The sequence below is a fragment of the Sphaerodactylus townsendi genome, linkage group LG14, assembly GCF_021028975.2.
Source record: "Sphaerodactylus townsendi isolate TG3544 linkage group LG14, MPM_Stown_v2.3, whole genome shotgun sequence".
NCBI lineage: Eukaryota > Metazoa > Chordata > Lepidosauria > Squamata > Sphaerodactylidae > Sphaerodactylus > Sphaerodactylus townsendi.
This window is the reverse complement of record NC_059438.1, coordinates 17,747,365-17,765,366: the sequence shown is the minus strand read 5'-3', so window position 1 is coordinate 17,765,366 and position 18,002 is coordinate 17,747,365.

Below are 18,002 nucleotides of genomic sequence, written 5' to 3'. Positions count from 1 at the left end.
CACTTGAAAAGAAAAAAATGCTTTTGAGGATACTAGTGTAGTATACATCCAGTTCAGGAGGGAGCCGAACAGAAATTTCGAAAAGGGTGGTGTAGTGGTGAAAAAGGAGAGAGTAACCAAGGCAAAGCTTTCTTAACCACCAGCATTTCCTTTTCTTTCCCTTGACGGAGAGCATGGAAACCATGAAGGCGCTATAGGATATTCAAAACAAACACTATTGTACAGTTCTGATGAAAGACTGCTTGGGGCAATCTGCCCAGCGGGGTCTTTTATAACCTGAGGGGCTCAAAAAAAACCCTGTAATTTCAAGGGAAGCTGTAATAACATGTGTCCTAAATTGAGCAGCAAAAGGCAGTGGATTTGATCGTGGGAAAGCGCTTTTCCAATGTACTCTCACCAGACAAAGAAGCCCCCGCAACGCTCCCGTCTTTAACCAAGCACAGCCGAGCTGCAGTCCTTGCTTTCCTGCACCTCCCTCTGCTGATGTGGTTTAATTTAAAAATAAAACCAATTGCAGGTTACTAATTCAAAGGTGAGCAGGGAAAAAAAATTCCAACCCAGCAAATATATTGTAAGGCTTTCTCCAATTAATAGCTCTATTCTCCAATTAATGCTCGACGCTGCGGTTTGCAAAGATACATTCACCCCGGCAACTTGCTGAATCCATCTATTTTATTTTTAAGATTCTATTTTGATTTTTAAAAATAGCCAGAAATAGGAAGAATTTGTTAGCAGGGAGGGGGGAAAGCCACGTAATTAATGCAGGAAGACGGCAAAGATTCGTTTAAAGGCCTGTAGCTTTGTGTGTGAGTAATTATGCTCTCAGCAAAATAATGTTTTCAGCCAGTGACATAACAGAGCTACCAAACGACTGTGTATGATTTCCCAAGGCATGCGGCATGTGTGAATTAGGTGAGCAGTCAAAGAGAACAGTAATCGAGGTTGAAATATTTCTTTAATAAAATGTGTTTGCCAGATTAAAACACACACATATGCAAATATATATATATAATCTAGATATATAAACTAATATAGATATATAATAATCTAGAATACTGGAGAACTAGACATTTGGGTGTTGTGGTTTTTCGGGCCTGTGTGGCTGTGGTATGATCATTTTTGCTCCTAATGTTTAGCCTGCAGATGCAGGTGAAATGTTAGGAGCAAAATCCACCAGACCACAGCCACGCAGCTCGGAAAACCCACAACACCCAGCTGATTACAACCGTGAAAGCCTTAAGATGAGGGTGAAATGTTAGGAGCAAAAGCCACCAGACCATAGTCACACAGCTCGGAAAACCCACAGCACCCAGCTGAATACAGCCATGAAAGCCTTAAGATGTGGGTGAAGTGTTAGGAGCAAAAACTACCATACCACGGCCACACCGCTCGGAAAACCCACAACAGCTGTGAAAGCCTTAAGATGCGGGTGAAATGTTAGGAGCAAAAACCACCAGACCACAGCCATGCAGCTCGGAAAACCCACAACACCCAGCTGAAAACAGCCATGAAAGCCTTAAGATGTGGGTGAAATGCTAGGAGCAAAAACCACCAGACCACGGCCACGCAGCTCGGAAAACTCACAACACCCAGTTGATAACAGCTGTGAAAGCCTTTGACAATACAAACTAGACATTTGTTCCTTTCCCCATTTCCAGTCATATCCTTGCCGTCTATATGGCTTCATTAAGCAAATTGTGCTTGTTCAGTGAGATGAATTCCAAATGTGGTGGGCATTCTGGTCAATTTATTTGGTTGAAATAGAATAAATCCCTCTTCTATAGGAAGACAAAGATCCAAACAAGACAAGAAGATCCTTGAATGGGGCTTCTAGCAGTCAGATCTACGGCCCCTTCCACACATGGCGAATAATGCACTTTCAATCCACTTTCAATGCACTTTGCTGCGGGATTTTACTGCGCAGAATAGCAAAGTCCACTTGCAAACAATTGTGAAAGTGGATTGAAAGTGCATTATCTTGAAGAACTAAAACCCCCTCTCCACCATGATGAATGTCTAGCTTTCCAGATGCTGTAACCACATACACAGGGATCCTGCCAACTGGAGGGCACGCTACATATTAAGGTCTCAAGTCTGATATTTTTCCCCAATGGGTTTTTTTTAGGTGGCCTTAGATAAGATGTGAACTTTCTCAGCCTTGGTGCCTCATAGGAAATACCGACTAGATAAACTGAATATGTTAATGTGCACGAAGCCGCTCTACGGCATGCTGTGCGAACATTAAACATTATGAACGCAGGAGGCCAGAAGAAAGTACTGTGGCTATACTGACTCAGGAAATGTCAGGAGAAACACGGGGCCAGTGGTGGTTCACCAGACCTGATAGAATTTTTTATTCTGACCTGTCCGCTTCCTCTGAGCAGTTGCTAGCTCGAATGTTCGTTTACAGGCTTCCAGCTTGGGCTGCTGAGAACCACCATGGGCCCTGCTATTATAACAGATCTCAAGGTGACAGAGGTCTACACACCTGGAGAAAATGCTACTTTGGAAGCTGGAGTCTATGGCATTAAACCCACTAAAGTCCCTCCTGTCCCCAAGCCCCACCCTCCACAGGCTCCGCCCTCAAAATCTCCGGGTATTTCAGACCCCGGAGCTTGCAACCCTAACGACAGGTACAAGGGGACAGGATACAAAACTTGAAAATAGTTGGGTGGAGCATGAAAAAAATTAGGTGGAAGGAGAGAGAAATTAATGAGAAAAGTATGGAAAAGAGGGAGAGAAATGAAGGAAAAGAGGAGTGAAAAGTTGGGTTACATTCTTAAGCTTTTAGCTGACATGCAGTAACTAATACTGTTTTGCAAGAGCTGTATGCTGGAGCCGCTAGACGTGAAAAAAAGAAAGAGACAAAAAAGAGGCGCTAGTCCAGGGTCCCCTAACTTGTGGCAATCTCCACATGGGAATCATGGCATCTGCTGACATGTATTTAGTACCCACCAAGTGGGCAAAACCAGGGTAGGGTTTTTACCCAGCAAGATTTATATTATATTATTTTGTTCATTATTATGATAAAGATGCTATAGCCTGCTATCATGTGGTTGTGTGATGATGTTATTTTGCTACTATGTTATGAAATGTTATTATGTTGCTATGTTATAATTACTGATGTTCTTGATTTTTGATATGTGGGATTTATGTGGCGTAGGAGCAGCAGTGGCGTAGGAGGTTAAGAGCTCATGTATCTAATCTGGAGGAACCGGGTTTGATTGCTTATCTGGGGAATTCAGATTAGCCTGTACATCCCACACACGCCAGCTGGGTGACCTTGGGCTAGTCACAGTTCTTCGGAACTCTCTCAGCCCCACCTACCTCACAGGGTGTTTGTTGTGAGGGGGGAAGGGCAAGGAGATTGTAAGCCCCTTTGAGTCTCCTACAGGAGAGAAAGGGGGGATATAAATCCAAACTCCTCCTCCTCCTCTCCTCCTCCTCCTCCTCCTCCTCCTCCTCCTCCTCCTCCTCTTCTTCTTCTTCTTCTTCTTCTTCTTCTTCTTCTTCTTCTTCTTCTTCTTCTTCTTCTTCTATGTTTACTGAAGCTGCTGTGTTGCTGTTTTTGACATTTGTTGGTTCAATATTGCTGTCGATATTTGTGGTTGATATTTGATATCTGATCGGTGTTTACTGTTACTTTCTTGTCGTTCGCCGCCCTAAGCCCTACGGGGGAGGACAGTGTATAAATCAAATCAATGAAGGAAGGAATGGAGATTTCTGATTGACTACTGGAGATTTGCTGGGTTGTGGACATTTTTTTTAAATGTTGCTTTGGCAGTGGCTGCCAGTACAGCCCAAGGATCTTCACTGTGTGGCGGAAGGCAAGATTTGGCCGTCATTGTATGGCTGGCTCTGTGTTCTGTGGCAGCTGTTTTGTGGCAGTCATTTTGTTGTGGCACCCACTATGCCATGTCAGAATGCCAAACGTGCCTGCAGGCTCGAAAAGGTTGGGTGCTCCTGGGCTAGACTATTGGAAAAAATAATCTGCTTAGTAGGCTGCAGGCAGACAATGACTGTAGCAGACACCAGTGTGCTTTCTTGCCTTGCTCCAGTCCTGGTTTGGTTGATGGCTCAGCATGACTGGTTAGGAAAATATGCTATTAACCACCACACTGTGGTGGCTGTTTGTGGTGTGAAGGACCATCCTGAGATAATGGAGAGTTGCCACCCATCTCACTAGACAGTACTGGCCTTGATGGACCAATGGTCTGATTATGGCTGATTCCGCATGGGCCAAAAACAGTGGTGTGAAAACGGTGTGAAAACAGTATAAACCCTTTTACACAGGCTGATTCCACATGGGCCAAAAACAGCAGTGTGACAATGGTGTGACAATGGTGTAAAAGGGTTTAAAACAGTGTAAAAGGGTTTATACTGTTTTCACACTGTTTTCACACCACTGTTTTTAGCCCATGTGGAATCAGTCACAGTTTTAAACCCTTTTACACCATTTTCACACCGTTTTCACAGTGCTGTTTTTGGCCCATGCGGAATCAGCCTCAGTTTAAGGCACGGTTTCATGTGCTCCCTGAATGCTCATTCTTACCTGCATTGAAACTAAACCCACAACTCCCATCCTTATAGCTTCCAAACAGCTACACTCCACCAGGAACCTCTAAGGCCTTTTCCATACATGCAGAATAATGCACTTTCAATCCATTTTCAATGCCTTTTCCAGCTGGATTTTACTGTGTGGAATAGCAAAATCCACTTGCAAACAATTGTGAAAATGGATTGAAAGTGTCTTATTCTGCATGTGCGGAAGGGGCCGAAGTTGACTGGACCCTATTCACTGGCACATTTAGCCTAACATCTGCACATACCCTGTTTCCCCAAATATAAGACATCCCCAGAAAATAAGACGTAGTAGAGGTTTTGCTGAAGTGCGAAATATAAGGCATCCCCCAAAAGTAAGACGTAGCAAAGTTTTTGTTTGGAAGCATGCCTGACGAACAGAATACAGAAATATAAAACATCCCCTGAAAATAAGACATAGCGCATCTTTGGGAGCAAAAATTAATATAAGACACTGTCTTATATTCGGGGAAACATGGTAGATGCTGAAATTCCAAGTATTCCCCACTTTCTGTGGCATGAAATTAGGTAACTACCATTGTAGCAACTATACAGCAAACAACATGCCTTTAATAGTCATTGGATTTGCTAAACAAAATCTCCTTACCAAGCAACTTTGCCAGACAGACAGGAAACTAAATCATGCTTGCTTTCTAAAGTATATTTCTGCCGCTCCAGAGGAACCAAAATAGGTCTAAGCTTTCACATTTTCCAGATCCCAAGTAATTATCTACGGAATATTAACTGGAAGGGCTCACACATTCTCTAGGTCTGTGATGGACATGCATAGCTTCAGGCATGAATCATAATTGACAAGTCCTCTTGGATACATCCTTCTATAGCTAGTTTGAAAGGATACAAGCTTGGCTCTGTTTTTTGTTGTTTTTTTTTGCAGTGCATAAGTGTCCAGAGTGGGAGGGAAAATTATCTGTGGCTCATTTCTTCATACCTCTAAGTGACATAGAAATGTAAATTTTTGCTTGGGCAGATTATGTAAACAAGCAGTTTATTTTCTTTAGGGGGAAAAACTCAGCTTTGGGGATTTTCTTAACAATGTCTGTTCTTGATTGTCAAGCACCATCTTCTTTCATACCTCCCCCCACCACCACCCCCCACCCCAAATGGCCGTTGACACACAAGGCATCTGCTGTGTGATGGAGGACAATGTGCGTCACCGAAAGATTTCTTGTGCCGATGTATTTCCTCAAGCCCCGCTTTCACTTTCTATTCTCCCTGTGGCAAGCAAGACCACTTCTAGCACGACTTCCATTTGGCTTTGCAACCAGAGTTAGTCGACTGTCAATCATTGGTAAGTCTGAGAAAATCCTTAGCCTTGTTTTGAATTTGATAACTGTACCCAGTATATAGATGGCATTAAAGCTGGACCATAAGTGTCAGTATGCAGTATGGCCACCAGCAGGGATGGGGTGGGAGTGCAGTGGTAAGGTTGCTAGATCCAGGTTGAGAATCTCCTGGAGATTTAGGGGTGGAGACTGCAGAGGTCAAGGACCTCAGTGGGGTACAATGCCATATAGTTCACCCTCCAAAGCAGGGGTCTTCAAACTATGTTCACAGACTACAATTCCCATGAGCCCTACCACTTGGCCATGCTGGCAGGGGCTGATGGGAACTGTAGTCCATGAACATCTGGAGGGCCATAGTTTGAAGACCCCACCGCACCAAAGTTAACAGGTGTCAAACGCTGGCTGCCCGATCCAGCATGTTATGGACTACAGTTCCCATCATCCCCTACCGGTGTCCGTTGCTGGAAACCAGTGGATGATCGGAACTGTGAGTTGACACCATGTGATCTTTATCAAAGCATCCTTTTTCTCCATGGGAACAATTCTCTGTAGTCTGGAGATAAGTTTAATTCCAGGGGTTCCCCAGGTCCCACCTGGAGAAGAAGAAGAGTTTGGATTTATCCCTCCCTTCTCTCCTGTAAGGAGACTAAAATGGGCTGACAATCTCCTTTCCCTCCTCTTCCCCACAACAAACATCCTGTGAGGTGAGTGGGGCTGAGAAAGCTCTGAAGAACTGTGACTAGCCCAAGGTCACCCAGCTGGCATGTGTTGGAGTGCACAAGCTAATCTGGTTCACTGGAATCCCTAAATATCACTGACATAGTTAGACCAAACTTAGGGGTGTATATAACTGAATCTCCTTGCTAAGCGCCAACTGTTTTGTAGCAAACAGGAAGAAAAAGCTTTTTCAAATTTCTTTCAGCCGCACGTTGCTTCTGCAATCTGTCACTTGGTATGGATTCTTTCTATTATTTATTCAGCACCATTTACATCTCACCTGTAAATTCAATAAGATGTCAACAGTTGTTCCAAAAAAAACCTCACCTCAACAACACCCCCAACCATTTGCTGAAGTAATAAGAAATTACCAATTGGCTGAAGAACAAACGGAAAGTGCTTTTTAAATAACGTTAACGATTTTGGTCTTTACGTGATTCTCCCCGTCCCCAGAAACCAAAATGACAATATGGAAAGAAATAATTCATTCAAGAATATTGCTATCATCTGAGAAATATCGAATTTGGCTGTTTATGGGCAATAAAGCCATTTTATTGTACAATAGACAATCTCGGTCAACTGAATGCTCACAGGGAAATATTAAAGGCCATATTGATTTGTCAGATGTTGGCTCAGAGCAGGCCTCTTTCTCGTGATTCTGGACTTCTTCACACATCCACATCTGGCTGTGTGTCAATCCCTGTGGCACAATCCCATGCAACTCTAGTGCGTGTATGTGTATCCTGCAATGATATATTGCCCGTGCCATTGATCTTTCCCACCCTTGTGACATTCTGCTAGGAGAAAGGGTGCCAACTTGGTAGGAAAGACACAGTAACCCCAAATGTGTGGTTGATGTGTTCATACACACACATGACAGCTGTGTGGGATGGGATGATAGCAAAAAAGCTCCCATGTAGCTCAGTGATGGTGTGAAAGGGTGGCGACAGTCTATCTTTCAAGATCTGCTTAGTTCAAAACAGTTTCCATATTTCTTTCCAACCTGGACTCAGTCATTAAACCATTCCTTCCAGCCTTCTCCTTTCTCACACTGTTCAAGGCGTTGCGATTTTTTCCAGGAAACTGGTGGACCTATCACATGCAGCTTTTCAAAATCTTCCTGAACCTACCTGCAAACCCCTAGATGGCAGCGTGGCACCCATTAAGCTGCAAACCTGTGACATCACAGGAAAAGGTGGAATCAGAGTGATGACCTCACAGAGTCAAGACCCGTATGGTGGGCAACACATCAGGAGTACCTGGAACATAAGCCACGCACTAGGTGTGGTATATTATGGCGGACCGTGGTGGCAAACCTTTGGCACTCCAGATGTTATGGACTACAATTCCCATCAGCTCCTGCCAGCATGGCCAATTGGCCATACTGGCAGGGGCTGATGGGAATTGTAGTCCATAACATCTGGAGTTCCAAAGGTTCACCACCACTGCAATAGGAGATTCCTTTCCACCACTGAATGGCCTCATCTGGCCATGCTTCCATTTTTTTTCAGCTTGTGGGAAGCCAGGAGATGGGGCACCCTCACTCTTCATACATGCCCATCAACAGCAGATCCTTCTAACCCCACCCTCCTGCTAAAACAAAAGTGGTTATTCTATTCTATGTGGCCCAGGATCTGTGATCTAAGGCTTCCAGAGTCATGTTCCAGAGACCACTGTTCTAAACTATGACTCCCTTTTCTTCCATATCTCTAATGTTAAGTAGCTTGTCATCCTCCTGCAAACACCAGTGCCACAACGTGTCCTCAGTGATGTATTCTCTTTCATCTTCAGATGAACGTATGAAACTGCCTAATGCTGAACAGACCACTGGGTCCATCACAGTCAATATTGTCTACTCAGACTGGCAGTGGCTGTCCAGGATCGCAGGGTGAGGTCTTTCACATCACCTGATCCTTAACTAGAGATGCTGGGGATCGAACCAGAGACCTTCTAAATACCAAGCAGATGCTCTACCACTGAGCCATAGCCTCTCTTCCCACTTGTGATGTCTCTTTGATCTTCAGTTTCCCCTCCTCCTTGCCTGCCACTTCTGCTGAATAAGGAACCATAGCATCTTGAGACAGCAGCCAGTATGTGGCTCAGGCTTCATGAGCCTCAGGCTACATGGGCCTCAGACAAAGAATGGCAAATGGGGACCCACAAGCTGGAGTCATGCCCAGAAAATGTTTTGTTTGGATCCTACCAAATTTTAATCACCCATAACTTCTCTCTCAAGAATAAAAATCATGTTCAATTTGTATGAAATCTTGTGTTTTCTGTTTTTCACGGCTCTGCTGCTTATCACCTTTCCCCATAAACACATGCATAAATGCCTTCCTCCATGCATCTGACAGTGAACTCTAGGTCCATGAAAGTTTATGCTGGAATAAAACCTTGTTTGTCTTTAAGATGCCACAAGACTCCTGTAAAATAGACAGATTCCACACTTTGATGTTACGGCTCTCTTTTGGATTTTGCATATAATATCTGGGCTATGCCGCTCAGTGACAGAGTCCATGCTTTGCATGCAGAAGAAGGTCCCCAGTTTAATTCAAGGTATCTCCAGCCAAGACATTTTTCTGTGAGCCTGGGGACTTGCCGAGACTCAGAAAAGCAATATGGAGCCTGAGGGACAGACAGACTAACTTGAAATGGGGTAGCTTCATCTGCTCAGCTGCATCTGATGCTAATCAATGAAAGAGAAACATTCCTCTGCCGCAGTGCTGTTCCCCAAGAAGTTTCAAGCTCTCTGGGTCCAAAACCCATCACCAGAAATGGTTAGTTAGTGAATCTGACTGTCAAATGTTTCTGTCATGTCTGATGAATAGAATTTATCAGAATGCATGTGATGGGCTGTTCAGGAGGTGACAGAATTATTTGGTCATGCTCTTGCAGTTGATAAATATGTCAATATGTGGATTGTGTTGGGATGGTAATGACTAATGATGGACAAAAGGAGGAGGCACTGCCAAAGTGCTTTTCAGTGTCCTTGTTATACTGGATTCTTTTCTAGGTCACACTGGAAGATATCTTGAGGTGAGAAAACAATCTTTTAAATATGTAATTCTGTTGGAGAAGTAGAGTTGGTTTTTAACGCCCTGCTTTTTCTCAACCTTTAAGGAGTCTCAGAGTGGCTAGGCTTGGCGATTTGGTATGGCCGAATCACAAAAAAGCCGAATCACAGAAGATTCGGCTTTTTCAGATTGAATTCGGACCAAATACAAGCTGCCCGAATACAAGCCAAGCCAAATACCTCCAAATGCAAAATGCCTAATAGAAATTCAGCATTTGGCATTCAGGGGATTTAAAGTTTAAAAAGAACCACAAAAGCAGCTAGCCACCTTGGACTTCTTTAAACAAAGTTGTCCTAGTGTCTAGTTCAAACTAGAGAATCCCCCCGAGAATCCCTCCAATACTTACCTTACATTGCTGACTATGTTGGGGGCTCTGGTGTGATTGGGGAGGGGGGTCGCAGCCTGAGGTCCAGAAGCAGCAATGATGCTGTTTGAGCTGACTCTACTTCATGCTGCAGTCTCTCTCTGTGCTGTTTTGTAAATTTGTTACCAGGAGCTCAGTTCAGTTCTTATTCATCTGTCAGTCAAGTCCACAAGACTCTCCCTAACAAATACTTATAAGGAGGCAGGGTATAAATATTTCCATTAAACAAATAAATCCCTGATTTCTCAAGCATATCTCCCCCCCCACAACCATATCAACAGTAGTTTGAATTTTCCAAGTAAAGGGTTAATTCTCATTACCGATTACATCTGAGCCAATTGGAAAACCAAGCAGCTGAGACTTTCCCCAAGATCCCATGACTTATAAGCTGGGTTTAGTGTCCCATGCCTCAGTGCACTGGTATCTAATAATCAAATGGCTGATTCAAATCTTACTCAAGTTTATTTTGCTCTGGGTTTTACAGTGTCATAGTCGGAGATCTGGTTTGGATAGGAACTGCACTGAAAATTGGCTGAGATAAGAGATGATGTAGAAAGTATTTTCAGAACTGTGGACTGCATGCTGCATCCATTCAGAACTGTAAGTCCGAAGCATGCCATTTCACTAACCGCAGTTCATTCTAATTTCACTGAGGCTTATAATAGTATAATGGATTGTGCTTACAGTTATCTGTTGTGCTATAATTTGGAGTGCTGAATTCCATGAGACAGTCCTTCAGTGTATTGTCAAAGGCTTTCCTGACCAAAATCAATGGACTGTTGTGGATTTTCCAGGCTCTGTTGTAGTCGAGCCGCGAGGTCAGCGCAAGAACGAGACGAGACGCGGTGATTTCATCTGGTGGAGAGCGCCAGCAACGGGAGCAGCTGCAAGCCCCGTTCCGCTTTTAATACCTCTCGTGATGCTGGCTCCTGGCACCTTTGCCCCATTTATGCAGATTCTAGCGGGGGCATGTAGAAGGGCGGAACTGGGGGAATTCCGGGAGAGCGGGAGAGCAGGGGATTGAGAGATCATCATGTGACGCATGATCTCACCTGGCTGCTACGTGCGGAGAGGAGCGTCGGCGTCTGGGCCTAATCCTCACCTGGGGGCAAGGCCATTGTCCCTTTGTCCGGGACACCCGGTGCGTTGTGAAACCAGGTAGTTCATGACTTCTGTGACTCATCGGGGGGGATGAGGGTGGGGGAGCGGTAAAGCGACCAGAAGGCCGCAGGATGCCGGTGTGCCGTTTACTTACGGTGCTGCTGGGTCAGCAGTGCATCCCTACATCTCCCTCCTTTTTTACATTTTAGAAGGGAGGCCGGTATTGAAATGATTAGGGGGGCGATTTGGGGGGGGGCTATTTCGTCTCCTCCGCACCGCTTTGGCTTAAAGTTAATGAGCTTCCGTTTGTGCAACATTAGGACTTGGTTGGCGCATGTAAGGGAAAAGTCGAGGGGTTTCTTACACATGTTGCAGTGCGTATTGATTAGATATACATTTGAATGAAACGTTGGATCCGACAATGAGGCTTATGTCAAAGCCCAATGCAGAGCTGTACAATGGCACTCAACCATCCCCCCCCCCCGTAGCTTTGAAGCTTTGAGGGCTGATCGACCAGTGGGGTAGGAAGCGTCATACTCTCAGGATTAGGATACAATATCTTGCAGTTCATGCACTTCTCTTCATATGAAATCAAATGGGAATTTATCAGAGAGATTAAAACAACAATAATATTATGTACATTCTCACAACGCCAATTGGTGGATGCAATAACAACAAAATAATCAATAGCGGCACGATTATCTAAAAGTCACTTGATAAGAAGTTCCACCGCTGCTTTCCGGAGGCCAGTAGCATCCAGAGCAATGGAGGTAGAGTTGATGGAACTTCTCAAAGGGCACAGGCCAGCGCCGACCAATGGTCTTAACGTTGTAGGAAGAGAGTCCGGGGACTCCCACTAGGGAAGTCGCCAGGGAGGCGAACTCACAGCTTGGCCGAGAGGAGCAACCGCGACTTGTCGCTCCGGCAAGAGGGGTCGAGGGGCAGAGAAAGGAGCGGCGGCGGCGGCACCCGGCGCTCCTGAGGTGGAGCCTGAGGCAGGGCCGATGGTGAGGCTGACCAGGGCAGCAGAGAGTCCCGGCTGAGAGAGCGAGCAGGGATGTGAGGATTGAAAGTCTCCTCTCCCCGCTAAAGTCCAGAACCAGAACCCTTCGGAGCAAGATGTTCCATTACACGAGAGGAATGTCCTCGTCGCATTGAAATCGCGTGCAGTTCCAGTTGGCCGAGCCGGTGAATGGGCCCGGGTCGGTTCCTTTGTCTCGCCGCGCCGGAGATGCGCGAGCAGGTGTTGGACTTTGGTGGATTAGCGACAGTCTTGGTGACAAGGCGGGAGAAGAGCCGGTCGGAGGGTTTTGGACCCGGTGACGAGGTCCCCAGCTCAGCTCATAGAGTTAATTGATGGATGAAGCATTCGATAAAGGGGGCTCAAGCGCAGACTCCCGTAGGAAGTCTCCAGGGGCTTTGCAAACGAGGGGAGCAGGCAGGAGCTTAGCAGGCTCCCGACTCCTAGGTACTCGGCCCAGGCAAGAAGGGGCCGAAAGCGTTGGCAGCGGCAGCAAACACGTTCCCAGATGTCATTGAATGCAGGGTCAAATCATCGTCAGGGGGTGGCCGACCTTCTGCCACCCGGCTTAAGGAGGGGCAGCAGAGTGAGCAAGGATGGTGGCCGTCGAGTTGGCAGTAGATGATTGCAAAGAGGGCGGCACAGAGAGGCCACTGGAAAATCTCAGGGGTGGCCTTGCTGGCGCAGTGCAGCTCTTTTGGAAGCTTGGCATTATTGGCGGTTGCTTTGACGTTCCCCCCCAGGTCATCCGGGTCTTTGGACCATCTGGACGTCGATTGGCGGCGTTCGTTGAGGCCGCTGGGCGGGATCACTCCAGAGAGATTACCGTTCCATCTCCTCGGGATGTTTGGGTCGAATTTCCTCCTGGCGCCATTCCATGGGCTGGCCTGTCATGGCTGGAAGTCGGGGATCCACCCGAGATCTGTAGGAAGAAGGACTGAGCACCTTGTCTCCCCAGGTTACTCCAGGAGGGTCGGGTCCTGCTTCGGGCATTGGAGAGCCGATGGCGGGGAGGTCAAAATCAAGTTTGTTGGGTTTAGTGTTCTGATATGGGACAGCAGGTTTTATTTCCTGCAAGCCTGCGTAAGGGTTGCTTTTAATGCAGTCTATTGGGGGCTGCTCCACGCTCACTCCTCTTTCTTTAAATCTGTTTGACAGGAAGGAGCAGAGGGTGAAGCGTCCTGATGGAGGCTGGCTTCAGGGCGTCATCAGGGAATTAGCATCAAAGCTGAGGGTCCGGAGCCCCGAGGGAGTGAGGGCAAGCGGACCCTGGGGAATTGTGGGTATGCACTTGCTTACATTTGCAACACAAAAGAGGGCTTGGATGCGCTTTTGGAAGTGATGGATGCATCCGGGAGACAAATTAATCAGGCGCTTAGGGGTAAATTTACCCCCTACACACAAAGGGGGAGGGGAGGTCTTTCTTTGCAGGAGAAAATGTACTTACCGTGACTCTTGGTGGGTTATATGCTGAGAGAGGCTGGAATGGTGCACGAATTTGTAATCGAATTATCTTGGGGGGGGTACATGCCGCCCGCCGAAACAGCTCCTTAAGGAGCGGCTTCGACCAAGCGCTCTAACCTTGCACAGCTGCCAGGCGGCTGGGCATCTACAACCCACACAGGTTTATTATTGTGAATTTGGTCAGAGCAGCATCCCAGCGACTAGAGGCCTGCCCTGGCGTCGAAACCACTCCTTAAGAGGCGGTTTCGACTGGCGCCCTGGCGATGGTAGCCATAAGCCAAACAGGTTTGTCAGGGGCATAGTGGCGGCAGCCTCTTTTTTAAACTGGGGCCTGTCCTGGCAGTGCTGCGGTACCAGGACGGGCCCAGATTTTAATCCAGGGAGGGCCAGTTAGCCAATTGGCCCTCCTGCCTCTGCTGGTTGAAAAATTTGAGGGAAGAGAAAAGAGAAAAAAAGGAAAGGGGGGGGGTAGTTTCTCTGCGGAAGTTCGAGGATGAGTTCGGAAGGCACAATTAGGATCTATGATCTGTGTGATGGGTTTATCCATCCCAGACTAGGGTCGTTTTGACCTGGCTCATGAGGTCCCTTTCCCAGAGATTGACATGGATGTGTCAGGAACGATGGAAGCGGACTGTGAAACTTTACCTTCGAGCCGAGGGCTAATACATGGACCGTGAGCTTGGTGATCCTTCCGTCTTGCGGTTTGTTTTCCCCCCACCCCCCAGATGTCGCGGACAGGTCTCGGTTGGCCACTGGTCAGGCCACTTCGGCTGCTCTGATGACGGTCACATCAGCGCCGGTCTCCACCAGGCCAGCGAACGAACACCCCTCCACAGTGAGCTCCAGATCACGGTAGGGAGCTTCCGATGGAGTGTTTCCACCGCCGCAATGGCCAGTATTGGATGCGCCCTGATGGCTGCCGGGGCACCGTGTACTTTATTCTGCGTCGGCAGCGGACGGCGCATGGGGCAGGAAGGATCAGCTGTCGCGCAGCTGGTCCCGCTGGGCAACTCCTGCTTGGATGTTTGTCCAGACTTGGAGATGGATGGGTCCCCTGGTGCGTGGAGTCAGCTGACTCCGGGGATGATGAACAATCCCTGCTCAGCGGCCGGAGGCCTTTGGCAGCACCACCAGCCCAATGGTCCCGATAGGGATAGGGAGCCATATTGGGTTGGGGCGATGAGGACCTCGATGAGAGGAATTTAAAGAGAGATGGGCTGGAGTGCACATGAGCAAGATACCACGAGAGGGGGGTGGTTTTGGTGTGGATGTGATTGTTTGGGCTATACTCTAGTACTCTTCCCTTTGGTCCTGGGCTGGGGAGATGCCGGAGTGCGCAGTTTCCCGACCGAACGTCGCTTCTCCAGTGGAAACTGCTTTCCCTACAGCACAGGGGGCATCGGGTTTTGAAGCATTTTCGAGACGCCTTCGCCTCTTGGGGGAGGACCCTCCTCCATCGGGGTTGTAGGCCCCAGCCGGGAATACACTCGCTTCGGAAGTGTCCTGACCTGCCGCAATTAAAGCAATCACCTTGGGGCTGTCCCCTGGCCGATTGGAGAGTGCTGCGGCAAGGGAGGCTAGCTTGGTGGCAGGAGGATCCGATGTCCTGGCAGAAGCCTTAAAGCGTATTGACCCAGTTCAGGATCTTTGCCTAGGCCCGTGATTTCCCTCTGACACTCAGTGGAGGCGTTCTCTTTGGCGAGGCGCATGAAGGGCTTCGTTTGGAACCTCCTGCGCTATCTACCTACCTCTTAAGCGCCTCCTGGAGCCTGTTCACAAAATCGGTACGTCAGGAGCTCTTGGGGTTTCTATGGGATGGTGGAGAAACTTTGGGTTGGCTGGCCAGCATTAGGGACCTTGATGAACGCCACCGTGAGAAGGCGCATTCAGAAGCGACCGTAGAGGTGGCCTCTGGCAGAAAGACAATCTGATCGTTAGGGTTGGCAAAAGGCATCGAAGCACACGTAAAAGCTGCCTTGGCCGGTGTAGAAGCGCCGCCCGAAGCGGCTCCCCTAGCGATACACTGCTGCTGGCGGAACTTCGCTTTCCAAGATCTAAATTGTGCAGAGCTCAAAAGCATCACGAGGGTTGGTCTTCCAGTCATCGGGACCGACCAGAGTGATTCCTTGCGACTACTTCTAGCATGCCTCTCACATAGGGGCTACGAGTGACTCCCTCGTCCCGCATACTTTCGCGGAGCTTCGGTGAGGATATTATAACTCCAACGGGCGATTTTCGACAACCAGCCGAACAATACCATCCTCCCCCTCGGTATCCGTGAAATTGAAGAGCAGGGGCATAAAAGCGAAAGGAATACTCGGTATAAAGATCTTTTCCGTCAGGGTTTCCTTTTCGCGGAATTAGGTGGTTAATACGCTCAGAGCATAGGTTTTCAAACCAGCGCCCATTACGTGGCGCCGACGGAATGCTATATTTCAGAAAATGAAGGCGAGGAGCAAAGGGTGGAAATAGACGAGCCGTGAGAGGAATTTGAAGGAGGCAGGGGGAGCATTGGGGGGGGAAGGGGGGCAGGGGACGAAGTCAATTTAGGGGATAGAGAAAATTCCGGGGGTGAAATTGAGAGTTGAAAGGTCGAGAGGAGGGCGGCCTACAGCAAGCGAGCCATAGGTCTGCTGAGCTGATGGCAACATAACATTGTCTCCGTGTCAGTAGCAGCGACACCCGGTAGCGAGGCTCTGTCGCGAAAGAATTCGCCCGATGTTGCAATCCTTAAGATTCAATGTCCCCCCCTCCGGGTGCCATGGACATTGAGGCTTCAATCTCCTCTCGACCAATTTAGCGTAGCTCCCCTCTCTTCTGGGGGACCCTGCAGCGTTTAAATGCGCTTTTAGCTGGATTAGCGTGCTTGTCATAAGCCCCTGCTTTTGCAAGCTCCCATACTCACCGATGTTCGATGGGGCGAAGGTGTCTAAGGTTCGAGTCCCTGAATGCGCCGATCCAATGATTGAAGCGATACCGAAATGGTGGTCCCTGGATGCGTCGATCCAGCCGGACTTCGATTACATGACCCTTTCGAGGCGACCCGGTGAGCAGGGTGGAGGTTAGAGGATTCCCGGGTTTCGGCACCAGCTTGAATTAGAGCGGCGAGGTCGAAGCGCAAGAGAGCGAAGGCGAAGTGGCGTTGATTTCATCTGGTGGAGAAGCCAACAGCGGGAGCTTGGGTGTCCATGTTCCAAGCGACTCTCTGCGTATGCTGGCTCCTGGCACTCTTACATTATGATTCTGGCGGGGGCGTGTAGAAGGCGAGGAGCGAGGGGAATTCCGGGAGAGCGAGGAGAGCGCGGAAGTTGAGAGATCATCATGTGACGCATGATCTCACCTGGCTGCTACGTGCGGAGAGGAGCGTCGGCGTCTGGGCCTAATCCTCACCTGGGGGCAAGGCCATTGTCCCTTTGTCCGGGACACCCGGTGGTTGTGAGCCAGGTAGTTCATGACCTGTGACTCATCGGGGGATGAGGGGTGGGGGAGCGGTGCGACCAGAAGGCCGCAGGAGCGCCGGTGTGCCGGCGCTCTACTTACGGTGCTGCTGGGTCAGCAGTGCATCCCTACACTCTGTGGCCATGGTCTGGTAGTTTTTGTTCCTAACATTTTGTCCACATCTACAACTGGCATCTTCAGAGGCTTGTCATGATAAAATATTTTTTTTCTCCATGGCACAATGTGGAGTGATTGTGTCATGGGTTGCATGTTTTGGCTACTTCATAGGTGTGTTTGGGAGGGAGAGAAGTGAGGTACACTTGCAAATATGCCTCACTCTCCCTTCCACCTGCAAGGTAGACAAATTACCTCACAGTGTTTCAAGTAAATCCTTCTAAAGATAGTCTAGGGGTGGGACCATCCTTCATGCACACACAGGGTAGTTTCCTCTTCTGACAAGAGAATGGTCCTTTTCTCGTGACACAAACTCTTTCTTAACCTGTTCCCACAGTTCTATCCACTCTGTCCATGAACTAGCTCTGCTATTAAAAACTGAGCTAGGAATTCTTCTGTCCCTAAAAGAAAATTCCCCTCCTGGCTAGAGTATGGTTTCTCTTCCCCCAATACCCTTTTCCAGCCAAAATCACAGAGCTTTCTCAGACAAACATGTCAGTTTGCTCTGGAACTCTGAGTTGAACTTCTTCAAATCTTATCCAAAGCTCTCACTCCCCCTAAAACTTCGCCCACTCCCATCCTGCCACTCACACTTTCAGACTAAATATGGGAAAACACTTTACAATCGGACTTTTCTGCCTCTGCCTGTGTAACCTCAGCTTGTGGGTTCTGTGGGGCAGTACTTGGAAGGAGTTGCAAAGAACCAAATTTAAACAAAACAGTTTACTTCTCTTTACAAATAACATATAACATCAACATTTAAC